This window comes from Lycorma delicatula, chromosome 4 (genome assembly GCF_047948215.1).
Source record: "Lycorma delicatula isolate Av1 chromosome 4, ASM4794821v1, whole genome shotgun sequence".
In the NCBI taxonomy this organism is placed as follows: domain Eukaryota; kingdom Metazoa; phylum Arthropoda; class Insecta; order Hemiptera; family Fulgoridae; genus Lycorma; species Lycorma delicatula.
The window spans coordinates 43,233,735-43,248,786 of record NC_134458.1 but is presented as its reverse complement, the minus strand read 5'-3'; the positions used below and the strand labels follow the sequence as shown (position 1 = coordinate 43,248,786).

Sequence of the window (15,052 nt, the reverse complement as noted above, 5' to 3'; positions counted from 1 at the left end):
ACCGTTTGACATCTTTATAATAAATTACTGATAAGAAAACGTTTTATGTATAAATAAAAAAAATATTCAAATTAAAAACACGGTTAGTTTTTTTTTTTTTTTTAATTATAATCAACATAATTTACAATTTCTCTTACAACTGGATTCTAAATAATAAACGTAATAAATAGCCGAGATTTTAATGATTACTGAAAGGGTAAAATTAAAAAGAAATCGTTTACTTAAAAAACAATTTTTTTTGTAACTTATTTCTTTTATACTGAATGAAATCTTGAAACGTTATTTCTTTTATACTGAATGAAATCTTGAAACGTAATTCAACTCTGATCATCAATTCTATTTTTTCTGATTAGCAATTAAAAAGGTGCTTCTTTCTCAAGCAGTCACAGTATTACGTACAGTAAAAAAAACCTACTTACTAGATTTCCCAATAGCGCAGCTATTCATTTATGACACTTCGAAATCATATTTACTTCAGTAAAGGTAAACGTAAAACAGGCATTAAAATCATGTATCAAGATATATAATGCGAAAGTGGTGCAGATAACGGAGTTACATGGTTAAATGTTAATTAACATCGTTTAAATGTTAAAATTTAATATGTTAGATAAACAGTAATTTACATTAAACATTTTTTTTTTCACCAGTCGTTAGATGTGACTGACATTTTCTAATAATTTTTCTTCTGTGCCGATATTTTAGCTTCAACATCCTCTTTACTTCCACTAAAATTGTATTTACTGCACCTGAATGTTTTAATACGTAGCGCGATAGTTATTTTTTTATAATTTATAAAAAAAATTCTCTCGTTCGTTGGAAATAAAACGTAATTTTATTAAAATTTTTTGTACTAAATCAACCTAATTTTCAAATTTTTCCTATAAAACATTGTAAAAACCTCTTTTTTAATAAATTTGTTTGGTTTCCATATTATATCTGCTTTCATAATTTACAACATTCATACAGATATCTATAAGAAATTAATTCTAATTCCTAAATCTATGTTTTTATACCAGCAGATTTATTTAATGCACAAAAACTTAACACTAATTTGTCCTATTCTGCTTTTAATATTTTTATTAGTTTATCACATTTTTCAAATATTATTGTCAAAATTCTGAACATCTGATGTATGATTTTTTACCACACTATAGATTAATTCTCAATATTGTTCTTTCTATCAGATTTCATTACCTTTTTTTAAAAAAAAAAACTTTCTTAGTTTAGTTAAAATAAAAATACAATGAACGAATCTCAACATTTACCCGCTCTAGAAATTTCTTTTAGTTCCTTTACTGCTTCTTTCCTTTATAAAATTAAAAAAAAGGAAGAAGACACGTTACATCCCATCTCATTCCTTTTTGTTCAGTACTTTCTTTATCTTCTACTCTTATTATAGCAACCTGATTCGTGAACAAATTATAAATAACTCTTCTTTCTTTATATTTTAATCCTACTTTCTTTACAAACTTAACCATTCTATTCTACACTATTAAATTCTTTTTATAAGATAAAAAAAGGTAATGCAAGTAGCTTTGTTTTTTACCAACCTGCCATGTAAAAGTAATTTCGGTACTAAAATTATTTTTTATTGCTCCCACCATTTTTATGAAATCAAATTCGTCTTAATCGAGTTCACCTTTTAACTTTGGTTATGTTCTATAAATTATTCTAGTCAATTTTTATGCATTAGGTTTTAAATTTAGTATGGCAGTTATCATGTTCATCTTTTCTACCTTTTTATAGTAATAATAAAATATTTAAAAAAAAATTAAAATCCGACTGTAATTTTCCAAAATCATAAATTTTACTTACATACCGGAAAGTTGATATTATGTTGGTGAAAAAGAAAATATACAACATTAAAAATCAGGGGAATCATATTAAATTTATTGCATTACATTAACATTACACAAAATTATTAATTATGGTGAAAAACTGAACCAAATTTAAAATAAATGGAAGTCGTTTACTTACGTTAAAATATTTAACAATACCATTGAAGTATGTTAAAGCTGACCTACCATGCAGTGGAAAAAACTTTGACGTAAGTAAACAAAGTAAAAAAAAGATTGTGAAATTTGTCATAAAAGTAAAAATTTTCATAAAAATGTCAACAAATTTGTTTGAGTATTTAATAATGTTTAACAGCCACAAGTGATGTTATCTAAAATTACGTATATGTTAATTTCCCAATTAATATAGCTAGAATAAGTTTATTAAAGGGGGTATGGTGATTATGTCAAAAATGGGTATCGGATTTTTTTAAAAATCTTTGCGTTTTAGGTACAACTAACCCATCTAGAGAAAAAAAAAATATATATATGTAAGTATGTATGTGGTACGTATGTATATCGCACTGCTTTTGGCCTTATATCTCAGGACTGACTGAACCGATATTCTTCAAATTTGGCTCAAATATTTCTATATATGGGGCATTGGCAACATTTTTTTTTCAAAAATCATTAAGAGGATGGGAGATATTACGAAAAAGACTACAATACATATACAAATAATAAAATTAAAAAAAAATCAACTCCCACCTCTTAAAATTGGAATATATGTTTTTTGCTCTCTCTCTCTAACTCCCTTCGGTTTAAATATTTAAGAAAATATTCTTTAAAAGTTTTATACTTCATAAATAGAAATATTATTGTAGATATCAAGAGATGTCTACAATTTTTTAAATTACACAACCCGGATCTAAAACGAAGACAAGTACTTTGAAAATTATATATTTTTTATTTTAGCCTTTATTGGAATGACTGTTAATTAGATTTAGAGAAAACTTCACTTAAGAAAATTTATAACCTATACATGAATATTTTTAGAAAAAGTTTCTTAAGATTTATTCCCCACCTCAAAAAATATGTTTTATTTTTTGTCTAACCCTTTTAATTTTTATTATTAAAAATTCTTTTTTATATTTTTTAAAAATAATAATAATAAATATAAACAATAATAATTTTAAAAAAAATAGAGCTATTAAAATTAAAGTAGCTTTGACACATATATTATATTCCAGGCTCAAAATGAGAAGCAATTTTTATTATTTTCATAAAAAATTTACTATATTTTTGAAGAATTCTCTTTTAAATCAATATTTTTTGTTAGGGATCACCTTTTTAAAAATAAAACTTTCCTTAATTTTCCCCACAGAGTAAAGAAGGCCCTAAAATAAAAAAAAACAAATTTATTTGCAATTTGAGAATTTTTATGATTAAATCTAATTTTGGTAATCACAACTTCACCGGCGTTGCCAAAAAGTCATGCAATACTTCTCCAGCCTTTTTTATTAAATCATAATTTTTCCGGATTATAATGACTTAATTACCAAAAAGTTGAAATTTTTCCATCGCATCGCATTGTTGGTCTTTTATTTTACATTTCCAACAGTAGTCTTAAAAGTAATCATAGCCTTTTAGTTGACATAAACTGGAGATTAATAGAATAAGTTGTCTTGAAAATTAAATAATGAAGAAAAGAAAACGCAAAATAGATTATAGCTTATTACAATACTGTAGGTACGGAAAAAATCTTCTGGAGATGTAATTACAGTATTTTTTAAAAAGAGGAAATTAACTCTTTTGCGAAAATAGATCGAATTTTCAGACGGCTATTCCCCGTGTTTCTTAATACTTATTGTGTGAACATTCAGTCATATTTTTTCAAGAATTTTTATTTCTTACGATGCGCTATTATTAAATCGAATTTTAGGCATGCCCCTAAAAGAATCATCCGATTTTAAAATTTCATAACTATTCAACTTTTAATCCGTTTTGATCATATGCCGTGTATCCTAAGGGGAGTATATTAAGCACCTATGACTTGGTATGTAAAAAACCTTATTAATAAACCTTTAATACAAAATTAATCTTAAGATTCTACATTCAATATTTTTCAAAATATAAACAATTCAAATTGGATCATTCATTTGGGACACTCTATTTCGGGTCCGACAAATCGTTTATTGAAATTTTAACCTTGTATATTTATGTAACATATTTAAAAGTAAATCACAGAAAAATTATCTGTTAATTTGCAACAAAAAACCGGGAATACAAACATAAAATAATTCTTTCGAAAACAAAAATTAATTTCGAAATTTCTCTTAAGTCGAAATTTCAACCAATTATTCCGACTTTTGGCATATACACTATTTTACCAGACGTGTACTTATTTTAGCGTATGTCCACTTGACCTTAAAAATAAAAATTTCTGATTGATAATTTTGATGAGAACAATCGAAAAATGAGTATACATTGATGAAAATGTTAGATTATACGAGGAAAAAACATTGCCGTTTCTAAATAAACTAATTATTTCAAATCTTTTGATTAAAATATAGTTGAGGTTTACTTCTTATCAGCTTTAATACGTTTTTTGAATTACTTCTAACAATCTGCTACAATAATTGCAGTTTAAAATTTTTTCCTTAAGTTTTACTAAAAAAAAAAAAAATAAACATGATAATGGTTATAATAATGTTATTTTAACGTTTTACGATCATCGATTTCTCAGTCATCATCTACTTTACAAATTATAGGTATTTTGGATAGGGAATGTTTATTTTTTTTTTATTGAGAATAATACTTTTGAAAAGAAATCAGTCTTTCTCGTTATGAAATACAAATACGTATATGTATGCGTATTTAGGATAGGGGCTTTGTATTTAACTGGAAGACATATCCTTTGAGAGCAGCTTTTATTGAAGTTTAAAGGTGAGGTATGATACCTATGACCCCCTTTATAAAAACAACAATGAAATCAGTTTGTAAATAAAGAAATTCAGTACGGGATGAAAGACGAAATTCTCTACTGACAATGTTTAACTAGTTCAAAGAGTGGTTTTATCTAGCTTAGAACTATCACATTCAGATAAAGATTCCATTATTTCAAGATGCACTTTTAAAGTTTTATGTAAGATCGTTTGAAAGAAAAATACTCTCTTCTATTGATAACAGTGAAGTTTCATTAAATGTTCAATAGTTTAGCTTCAAAATAAAAAATGTTTGCCAATCGATGGATGACACTTTTTAAAATGATTTTTTGTAATTTACGATGTCTTTCAACTCGCTATTTTAAAATTTTTGTTATGATTTATATTAAGCATTAACATCGTACGTAATACTAATTTCGATCAGAAAGTTTATCAAAGTTCATTAGATTCTTTATTTACTCCAATAAACAGAAACTTTCGGTAACTGAAACAAGGGATCGTAATTTTTTTGCGGCACTATACAACAGATAATCAGATAATTGCAAAACCTTTTCATCAGTTCAGTTAAAAATTTAATCCTAACACTTTTTCCTTGATCTAGTCACGATTACACAACTCTATTCTTTGAAGATTCTTCCTAATTGAACATTGATTTCAAATATATCATTTGTCAATGATTTTTTTTTATCCTAACGTTTCTTCTTCTATAAAGATGAACAATGTAATTTTTTTTCTAGATACTAAAGTTCATATCTCTAGATCTATATTTTTTCTATATCACTTTAACCATACAATATAACCGCAAATTGTACCGTTTGCTTTACACAATTTTAAGATTATATGAAATTAGTTTTGTTTTTCCAGCTTGACTGTGCGTTTACAATTTATATTCTGAAAATTCTACGCTGTACTTAGGTATTTTATAATTTGTCGAACTATTTTCGTTTAAATAATCTAAAAAATATTTTCATATCTGGTGTACATAGGATGCGTTTCGAATCCGCATCTGACAACGAGAGATATTAAATTTATAAATTATTTTCGGTAAAAACGTTTAGCTCTAAACAGTTTTTCTAACAGTTTTATTATACAAGTTAAAAAATAGGCATTATCTTTGTTAATTTTATCGATTTTTTTTGAAATTAATTAGAAAGAGATTTAGGAAATTGTTACACCGGTGCACTTTTTTAAATCAATTTAATAAAATAAATATTATATGGAAATTTGTAAGCTATGGAAAAAATATTATACGGATTAGAACATGGAACCTTTCGGGTAAAACCGACATAAAAAGATGACATCCGACCAAAAGGTTTTATTCCAGATTTATATATTTTTTTAAAAAAATGTAGTCTAGATAAATTAATAACAGTTTCAGACAAACTGTTAAGTATTCTGTCAGTTTCAGAAGTTCTAATTAATACTGAGATGAATTAATTGGAGTGTTAAAGATCTGTGAGCATCAAAATTCTTAAAATAATAAACTGTAATCATGAAAATTAAAGATGATGACGCAATTAATGAATAATATTAGAGGTGTGTCATGGTGGTGTTGGATTTTAGTTAGCTGGAGGAAGGAAAAGTTGATGCTATTGTTGAATGATTAAAACACCGGTACTTTATCAATATGTAAATTGTTTAATAACTTCTGGCAATACAATTGTTAAAATAATACCATACTCTTATAGTTATTAACTAAGAAACACAACGGTAATAATCCAGCATAAAGCTACCGCGTATATAATATGACAGGTGACATTAAAATTGTTAGAGAAATCCCAAGGATTTTACATGAAAGAGATTTTAAGCAAGAGAGAAATCAGATGATATATCTACTAAGTTCTACAACTAAGAAAAGACAACTTACAGTTTTGAATGATAAAAGTATTCTCAATACAAAATAAGAAACAAGGTAATAAGTTGTACTCGTATTAATAAAATACTAACTAGAGTTTTTAATAATATGGAGTAAATTAATACTAATATAATTGCAAATATAAACACTGTTTTAGCTTACCAAATTTAATCATTCAATTTTTATAGTAATAGAAGTTTTTTATACAGAATGTTCTACGAAGAAGCGGAGAAACTTTCAGGGCATGTTCTACTGGTGAAAATAATGAAAAAAGTTCAAATAAATGTAGACCTGGAAATTCTTTGTTTTCGAGTTACGGCTAGCAAAAGATTTCGGTCGGATTTCAGCTCTTCTAATAAAAAGAAGCCCTACTATAATTTTTGGAACCGAAATTATGAAGTAAAGTGGAGGTTTCTTACGTAATTTGAGATACGAAATAGGTTAAAACAGGTCGTACAACTGTAACTTCAGTTAAGATATACGACGTTTTAAGATATCCGACGTAAAACACAAAATTCGGTATCGGAAAACAAGTTGTAAATACAGCTAATAAAAAATAAATACTAAAGAATAGTTATTCATTAAAATAAGAAATGCTATTGAATTTATATGAAACGATCCTGAGATGATACGGAAAGCCACGGGAAATATTTTACGTTGGGCAAAGTGCTGTGTACATTGTGAAAAAGGGAATTTCGATCATTTACTTTAACTGAAGTTTGTTATTCTGTTACCACTTATCATTTCATGTATTCTATTATTATTCTTTTTTTGTTTTGTAATATTTAAGAATAATGTTTATTAGGTACAGAAAGGATAATACGATTTTCTGTCTATTTTTCGTTCGTTTTGCTTCAATAAATAATCCATTTTTAAAACATTTTATTTACATTTTATTGGCTGAATTTACATTAATTTTCTCAAATTAAGTTCTGTACAAGTTTTTTTACTAAATCTTCCGCATGTACAAGTCATTTAACAATGTTATTGTACTATAAACCTTAGAAAAAGTTGTTTTTCGACACCGAATTTGAGTTTTACGTCGGATATCTTAAAAACTTCCTAAGTTACAGTTCTGGGATCTGTTTTATCCTGTTTTCCAGCTAAAATTACTTAAAAAACCACCAACTTTACTAATGAATTTGTGTTACCAGAATTACAGCAAGACTTATTTTATTAGAAGAGCTGAAATCAGGGTGAGATCTTCCGCTAGCTGTAATTCGAAAACAGAACGTTTCCAGACCTATGTTTATATGAAACGTTTTTATTATTTTCACCAGTATAACATATCCTGAAAGTTTCTCTGTTTCTTCGTGAAACACCCGAGTATTTTGTTAATTATATAAAATTTGGAGTGTTGTACCTCATGGGCCCGTTCTTGGTTATAAAAAAATAAGCAATATTAAAAGTAATTATAACAAAAGACAACTGTTCAGAATACTTGATCAAAATACTCAATTAAGATACAACGAGAGAAATAAAGATAATACAGTTTAAATGTAAAAGTGTAAAACCATTTATTTTTTTTTTAAGTTGACGGCAAGATAATAAGAAATTTTCTAGATATCCGAAGTGTTTTACTTTAGCGGGGAACCGTAGCTATGATAGTTGTTTACAAAAAAACCATTTCATGTTACTATTTTATATTAGGTCCACCGAGTTTGGATGAGCAATTAATTACAATCCTATAAGAAATGGTCGCTAAGAGACTAATTGAATTTTCAGTCTTTAATGAAAAACGAATAAAAATTTGAATCGATTATAAGATTAGAACAGGAACGATGTAGGTATAAAAAAAGTGAAACGCTTTTAAGTAGGTTTACGAATCGCTTCCTTATCACTCATGAATAGTTATCGATCATTCGTTGACAGGTTACGAGAAATACAATCATTAATTAGGAGAAATAAAAAGTTTTGATAGTACTTTATATACTATTTCGATTTGTCTACATGTTTGATGAGAAGAGTTTTTACATACCCTCTGCGGGAGAGTAATACGACGAATAAAGATGGTGTTCATTAGTGAGAAAACATTAAAAATATTTCGTGATTTCGTGGTTAAGTTTATAAGTAACCGTAATTATATGCGGGCACATACTTTAACTGATATCTGTTAAGATTTTTGCAGAAATATTCGGATATGTGTTTACGAAGATAAATCTGATTTAGCAAGAAGCACCAAACGGCACTATAAACATGGTATAATTGTCGGAAAGTAGCGAATTTACCGTCTTGTTTTTATTAACACAAATAAGAATCGGAAATTTCGTTGATCCATTTCTATTCTTCTAACCTTTCGTTAATCCATTTCTGGTGTGAATCTGGTCACAGGTCAATCTATCTGGTTACAGGTTAATCTAACCAGGTCTATCTATAACCGGCCTACATGACTTGAACGTTGTAAGGTAAAAAATGTCCCAAGAAAAAAACAACTACATAATGGCCAGAAGACTAATATATTAGAGTGATTGAGGATTGTCTAGAACTTTATACTATGGAACAGGCCTCTTCTTCCTTCATTTATGGATAAATATCTAGTTCGGAAACAACTAACAAACTGTATGAACTATATTTTGAACTTTCTCGCGAATAAATTTATCAAGCATAATTTATCTTACAATTTTCTCAGTATATTCCGGGTTGAGGTATGCAGTTTGTAGTTTGGCTGAATCAATTATATTTAAATATGTCAATTTGGTCGATACTGTCTCCCGGCCAAAATTATCTTGTTGGATTCAAACAACAAAAATTCTGGCCTGGTAATTAAGAGATTTAATAAACCTCAGGAACATGAACTAGATAGGCAGTATTATGCCTATGAGCTTCGATTCGACGAAGTTATACTAGTTATACGAAAAATCTTACAACTCAAAAAACCATTACATTTAAACTATTTATCGTACCAAAATTTAAGTGGAATAGCAAGATTCTTTTAAATAACTAATTTACCAGGTAACTGAACTTAAACTCATCTTTTAATCAATTAAAACGAAAAATAGTTAGATCTGAAAAATAAATTGTGTACTCGGACATATTATTTGGCTAACGATATTTTAAATGCATCATAAACATCTGATAACAGAATATTTTGTCAGTTATTTAGGTTTAGATTTAAGTTACTGGTAATTAAAATAAATATCGACATTAACTTTTCAATAAACTTGAATCTTCGAATGTTTAGGACATATCATGAAGTTAAATGTTTAGCACATGACGAGAAATGTTTGAAGGATAAGAGAATATAAAGAAAAATATGTGACAAAGAAGGAAATAGGAAACAAATTGGAAGAAAGAAAAGAATATAAAAGAAGAGGAAAGTTTTTGGTTTTTACAGAATTTTCTAAGAAAAGTACGGTATTACTGTCGGTCACATGTTGGGAGTGAGGGGTGAAAACAAATTTTCTTTAAATTTTGAGGTATGAGGAGTACGAAAATACCATTCACTTAAGTTGTGGATTCTTATATATATATATATATATATATATATATATATATATAGAGGCCTATTATAAAATTTTGTGGTTGAAAAATCTCTAAAATTACTCAATAAATTTCAGTGAAATTTAGATATGCTGTAATAGTGTATCTGAGGTTGTGCATGTGAAAATTTGATGAAGGTTGGTTGAGTCGTTCTTGAGTTACGCTCAATTTAAAGTCGAAAAAATCTGAGCGGTGCAAGTTAGATAACATGGAACTTCATATTACATATTACAACGAGAAGTCGGTCTTCTTGCGCAGAATTACGCAAGATTTTTTAAAATTATTACGATTCGTCACACATTTATTTTCATTTTAAAGTTAATCTAAATAAAGAAAAAAATACAAATTTACTTTTCAGAATAATACTTTTTATTAATTTTTTGGTAAAGTATTTTTATTTTTTTTTATATATATTTATGATTTTCTTTTATTTGATCGAGTTATTTACTTTATTAAACATATTAAAATGAATATCTTGGAAAATTATAATTTACTGAAATCTTTGAAGTGGTATTCTTCTTGGCAGTTGTATTTTATATGGTAGAACAAATTTAAATATTACGTTGTTAAATAAAATTTTTATTTAAGCAAAGATACTTTATGAATTAGCTTTTATTTATAAGAAGAGGAAAAGTATTTTCTTTCTTGAAGAAATACTGATACTACAGTTATAAAGAATTAAATACTATTCTGCATTTATTTATGTACGTAATTGATTATAACATAAAATAATTGTGTTAGCGCGCGCGTATATGTGTTTGTAATACACTTGAAATTTAATTAACTTAATAAAATAGCAAATATTTAAAATAAAATATTTCATAACCGTAGAAGATTCTCTAAATGAATAAAAATGTAATTTTTTCTCCCCATTTGATCTACTGAAAGAAGAACAATCAATTGAATTTAGTGAAGTGATACTCGACTCGTAATTACGTGATACAGTAAAAATAAAATCATATCTAGACATTTATTATAGCTTTATATTAAAAACTAAAATACTGTATAAATTAAATGAGTTATTTAATATGATTTAAAATACAGTATAATTAAACTTTCATTAGATTTTTTCATCTTTTAAAGTAACGTTCCATTTTCTGTAACCATTCACATTTTCTTTTTATGAAATTTGAGATTTCATTGTTTAACATGTTTTCTTTTTGATCTGCAGAAAAACTGAATTTTTGTTTGTGAGTTCTATTTGCTAAACGCCAACAGGGAAAAATAAAATTTCTATCACAGACGATAGAATTATTTTTTACCGAATAATAAAAATAAAACGATAAAAGTTGTATCGTTGAATGCTACTAGAAAGAACAATTCAATGAATTATTAATTAATCTACTTATATGTAATATTTTTTTGAATTTAAAGAAAAACAAATTTATAATAAATGTTTTTTTTTTTAAATCGTAATGTGCAGTCAATAGAATTATATTAACAGAACTTTTTATAGATGTATTATGCATCATCTGATTGACTATGAAAATTATCGTCAAATAAAAATCCACTTATTTTTTTTTAAAGTTGGCACGGAACGAAACGGAATGCAAGGGTATAGAGGGAATTTTATCCTCCTATTCACTGCAGAGCCTGGACGTCAGTTACTTGTTGCTGGGTCATTCTAATTATCTGGCGGGTAATTAATTTTTAGTGACAGTTGTATATTATCTGCTTTTAATTTAATATGGATGGAGCTGAAGATTGTGTTCCGATTCTTTGTAGATCGGGTTTTGACATGTTTTTATTCGGGTTATGCTTAAGGAGATTAACAAGACATTTGCGACCTTCTCCCGAAGCGATTCCCCTTCAGTTCGTCCACTAAAGGACTTTTGATGCTAGTGCCTTTCGGTCTAGTAGGAATGCGTCTAATGAGAGCCCTAATCATTTTTTAAGTTATAATGCACTCCCTTCGCGTAGGGAGTCGCATCTGGTTCCGTAGACGGTTCCCTGACAAATAACTGTAAGTAAGGATAGTGAGTCTAAAGCCGGCACAAGATAAGGAAAAGAGATTAGTATACTACAGACACATGTAACTTGTCTTGTGGAATGGTAGGATTAAATGTTTCTACTTCCACCACAACTTATGGACTGGCATAAGAGACGTTGGTAGATGAGCAGGCACGATTATCATTAAACTCTTCTTACCGGCCAAGCCCCCAGGAAAGCAAAATTCTTCTTACATCTTACATTATTTGAGGTGTACACGTTGTCTTCGAGCCGATCGCTCTGGTAAAGGGAAAGGATACTTTTGTATGCTACTGAAAGAGAAGTGAGCTGTTAGATAAAGACGGGATATCTTCCTACATTCTCATACAGAATAGGTTTTCATTACTGATTAAAATAATTTTTATGAATATTTTGCATACAGCTTGAGAATTAAGGCCGACTGAAAATATTGGCATTTGTGTGCGGTTAGAAGGCATCTTCACGGTTATGGAATGTATGATATATAAAAAAACGCACTGAACGATTTAAAAATGATTCAATCGTGTGGAAACTTTCCCAGATGAAAACCGATGTTTCGATAAAAAGAGGATAAAATAAATTACTTTATTTATATCTCCATCATTCTTTTTACATATGTTTAAATTAGACATTTACAAAACACATCAGTAAACACTATGAATTTTTCTTCTCTTCATAAATAATAACTAGAGCAAGGATGATAACAAAAGGAACTTGATATGATCAAAATACCTTCAAAATACGTAATTAATTAGCAATTCAAACGATACATATTTTGTGTTAATTTGTTATAGAGATGCAATTGTTTTAAAACCGGCGTCATGTTTAGAAGTAAAACGGAAATGTACAATAACGAGATCTTAATATTTCAAAAGCGAACACCTTCCATAATTTCCACTTTCTGTATTGCTAATACGTTTATGTAAATTATTTATGGATTAAGTAATAACGTACAATATTAAATTGCTAATGTTTATCTTATCTGTCGTAGTAATTATATTTCAACCTGTCTTAATTATCACAGTTACATCGCTGACTGTGTACTAGTCGGTGCAGTCAATTATTTCAATCGTGTACTTGTGCTTGTCATTCGTTATTTTCATCGATATGGGTATGATTAACTTAATCCGTGAGGTGCCAGATAAACAACATGTTGCTCATTTTTTAAAAGAAAAAGAGAGTTTATATAATCCTAGGATTTGCGTGCAGAATCGTGAAATGTCTCTTTCGTTACGCGACAGGGAAGAAAATGGCGGTATTCAAAAGCGAGTTGTCGCAATTCTGCTCTTTTAAGAAGCGATACATAGCCGAAATTCAGCAGATTGAAATTGGAAGTTGTTGTTTATTTCTTCCACGCATGGAGTAGGAAATATACCAGTTTTAAGTTTTTAACCAAAAATTGGTATGAATAGTGCCGCTGTGAATGACTGGAAAAATTTTGTAAGGGAAGTGTGTGCGGACATGTTACTTCGTAATTCAATAACAATAGGCAGGAATGGTCTAAACACGAACGTCGAAATAGACGAATCTCTTTTTTCAAGGCGAAACTACAATTTTTTTTTGTCTATCTGTTTGCAATTACAAACAGTACCTTATGGGGCCATAAGTAAATTTGATGATAATCACGTGAAGAGATGTCCGCGATGAAACCCTTCATTAAAATATACAAAGGTTCAACATTTCATATTTAAGAAAAGCTTTCAAAAAAGAAAAACAGGTGGTTCAAATAAAGTTCATTACTTAACATACCACTAGAAATAATTCACAGGAAGAAAAAATAAAATAATAAAAATAAACGCAATGTCATCAATACAATATGAAAGCAACACTAAGAAAAACAAATTTTCATCCGGAAATAGAAATTCGTAGACTATCAAAGTGACATTCACTACACAGTAACAGAGTCATTCTGTGTTCCCATTAGGTTCTTTCTCCCGGTCACATCTATGGTTACATCTCCTAGGTCCAGCACATGGAACATTTTAGTCGCCTGATGTAATCGTTGCTGTCTATTACATTTGGTGTCAGATAATTTACATGTCTGTCTAATCTTTGTTTATACCGTGAGCCGATTTTTTGGATCTCTTCCTAAACAGAAGGTAATCCTAGATAGTCATGAATTTCTTTACCCATAACAAAACATGGAGCCTCTGTTATGGTCCTCACCAATTTATTTTGGAATCTTTAAATTATCTCAATATTACTATTACTCGTCGTACACCATTGTTGGATCCCATACGTACAGATAGATTTAAAGATAACTCCATATATCAACAGTTTACTAGATAACGGTAACTGTGAGTTTCCACCCAGCAAACAGTTTAGTTCTCTAAAGTACAATATGGGGATAGTTTACCGTCAGCAGCGGGTATTTGCGGGAATTTTCAGAGAAACAAAAGAATTTTTCGAGTATGTCGTCCGTGATCAAACGAAAGACAAGTTATTAAGTATTATAAAGGAGTAACAGACTTGGGATGAACATAGTTTCTGTTTGTTGGCGAAGTTACCTAATTACCTTATCTACTAGCTTGTAATTTTACACATCAAACTGTCAATCACCCGGTTAACTTTTGAGATTCAATTACCGGGGCGCATAAAAACACAATGAAGAGTTTATGGGCAGCGAAAAAACGGAATCGCAAAGAGTTTCCTATATCAGATCTACGCTAGACTCCTATTTATCAGAATTCATGTAGCGCCAACGTAACATCGACTGGAGCCTGCTCGACCAAATTCTATAGGATGTTGCCTTGTTTTGGCTCCCATAAAAGTGAATATTAGTAAGACTTATTTTTTACTATTACATTATCAATTTAGAAAATGTATCGGCTTTCGAAATAAGACCCCAATAGTGATATAAATCAATTAAATATCATATAGAATTGCCAACAGTTTCATGAGAGAGTTGCTGCGATGACATGAAAGCAAAAAAAAAAAAAAATTAAAAAACAAATTATGAAAAGAGATTGTACAAAAATTCTTCAGTAATTCAAAATTTAATCGCGGAACTAAACGATTTGATTTAAATT

General features: G+C 28.5%; 1 protein-coding gene across 3 annotated transcripts in view; it reads right to left on the bottom strand.

Moving 5' to 3' along the window:
• The window catches only part of LOC142323323 (calcium/calmodulin-dependent protein kinase kinase 1), an 881,066-nt gene that overhangs the window by 90,775 nt on the left and 775,239 nt on the right, over nucleotides 1-15,052 (bottom strand). The gene's annotated exons all lie outside the window — the stretch shown is intronic.